Genomic DNA, 2636 nt, shown 5'->3' with positions numbered 1-2636 from the left:
AGTTCTTGAAGAATATTTCCTGAGGAAAATTGATGTTTAAAGATTCTGCTAATTACTGCGTGATAACCTACAGGATCTGTAATGTCAAGGTGAGTTTTTATTAAACTTTTTATTATAACAGTAAATTTATAAACTATTGTTTGATCCTATAATTTAGTAGTTACAGATGATTCAGATTTAGAAAGAATCTGGTGAAACTGTTTTAAAAAAAATAGTTTGAAAGAAATGTTTTATGATTCAAAGGTTGGAACCTGCTTTAAATAAATTAAACAAAAACTGTTCTTTAGAAACAGTTTTGAAACAATACCCTGTTTGGGAAGAACTAGATGAGTTGAGCAATCATATATAGAACAGAGTGTTCTTATGATTTGGAATGTTTAAATATAAACCTGTTTTGAGATTATGATTGATTTAAAACTATGAACGAGGTTCACTCTGACAGAAAGGTCTGCAGCCTGTCATTGGATGAAATAGTTCATATGAATTTTAGGGGAAATAAGGATGGTCATTGTGTGTGATGGATAGCTATTGCTATAAACAGGGGATTAATGGATGTAATAAGGATGGTCGTTATGTGTGTGCATGGTATAACTCTTGCTATTATATCTTCTAAGATTACAACATATTGGAGTTCTCACTTTTTTGTGATTTGAGAATTTAGAGATGTTGTTCTTTTTAGAAATAATAGTATTAATGTTATGGTTATGGTAAAATATGACCTATGGTCATTAATTTTGGATAAAAGTATTTTGAAACAGAATGTTCAATTTTATAAGGAATCAGAGGAACTCTGGTTGGTCCTCATTATTGGACCAGAGAATTCTTGTTATTTAATTTAAGAAGTATGCTTTTTAATAAATTAATTGGACTAGAGGCTCTGTATCTATTGATAAGAGCTTCTGTGTCAAAAATTTGTATTTCAAGAAGTGTTAAGAGAAAAGGGGTTTATACTTAATGTTCTCTACTAGAAATAGACCAGAGGGGCACTGGTCGACTTACACGTTGAACCAGAGGCTTTGGTTGATCATAACTATTGAACCAGAAGCTCTGGTTAGTACAACCAGAGGCTCTAGTCGAATAAGAACTCTGTACAAACATTTTTTTATGAAAAGACTATCTTACTTGTTGGAAGCCTAACTTAAGAACATTACAAGAAATTATATGAGCTAGAAGCTCTGGTTAGTACAACTAGAGACTCTGGTCAAGGAAATAAAAGCTCTGGTAGAAAGACCAGAGGGGCTCTGGTCCTGTTTATTGAAATATATTCCAAGTATGGTTTGGAACCAGAGGCCCAATGGACCAAAACAGAATGTGATTTTCAGTCGTTGCTATATGAGATGGATTATTTGAAATAAATGTTTTGGTGATCTTCACCCTGCATTACATAAAAGGGAACCTCACTAGACATTCATGTCTAACCCTCATTTTGTGTTTTCAAAAATATGTGTGCAGGTAATGATAATAAGAGCAAGAGCATTNCATAAAAGGGAACCTCACTAGACATTCATGTCTAACCCTCATTTTGTGTTTTCAAAAATATGTGTGCAGGTAATGATAATAAGAGCAAGAGCATTCTGTGAATTACTTCCCTATGTGTTTTGCTATGTTTTGAAGCTTGGATGCTAGGATACAAGAGCATGTACTTTTGAAAATTTTGAACTACGTATTGTACATTATAAACTCTTGTATTATGGACCTATGTGGGAAAACATGTATTCTATGTATAAATATGTGTTATATGCAATGTATAGATTTGGGGTTTTTACAAGTTGGTATCAGAGCCTGAGTTTAAGGGATTTAGGTATTCGCATGCATGATGCCTAGACTTAAACTGTTTCATTGCATATTAATTTTCCAGATATAGTTAGCACCTTTGGATTAAAAATGATAAGTTAAGAGATCAGTGTGTAAGGTGTTTTCGGATTACATCTGGCCAATGTAATTTTGAATCTACAGTTACATAACTGAACTTGGAAACTTTATTATATTTGGGAATGTGAAAACATGTTTATTAAATTTTGAAATTGACAGATGACAGACAGATCTAGAAGGTCAGAAAGGATCACCCGCCCCAACCCCACTAATGAAGAGGGAGATTCTCCTATCCTTGCTCCCATTGGCACCTCTGGAGGTAGAGGGTGAGGCAGAATAAGAGTAAGAGGCAGAGGCAGAGGTCAAGACAGAGGATAGACCAGATGTTATAACCAGGTTTTTCTACAAACCTGGGTCAAGGTAACCTTATGTGTTTATTATATAAATTATGTGATAACATGCATAATTATGATGATACTTGCATGGATTATGTGAAACATATTTGAGGAGGTGCATACGTGTGACAGGATATTGTGGTGAAAATATTATTATAATGTTTTAAAAAATCTATATCTTCATGATGAAGAAAGATAGTTTTAAAATATTAAATCCCCACCGCCTGTGAAGTTTTATATAAATTAAAAAGAATCCATCGCCTTATTAAAAATATATATAGAGAAAGAAGAAAAGATAAGATGTTATCTTATCATTTTCTAGAAAAATAAATCTGTTTGAGAAAGAAGAGTCTGAGGCGGTGAAGAACATTTATTAAGGAAAACTGTTGCGTTAAACAGTTCTTGAAGAATATTTCCTGAGGAAAATTG

Source organism: Cynara cardunculus, assembly GCF_001531365.2.
Source record: "Cynara cardunculus var. scolymus isolate 2C chromosome LG 1, CcrdV1, whole genome shotgun sequence".
NCBI lineage: Eukaryota > Viridiplantae > Streptophyta > Magnoliopsida > Asterales > Asteraceae > Cynara > Cynara cardunculus.
The sequence above is the reverse complement of the archived record's forward strand: the minus strand, read 5'-3'. Positions refer to the sequence as shown.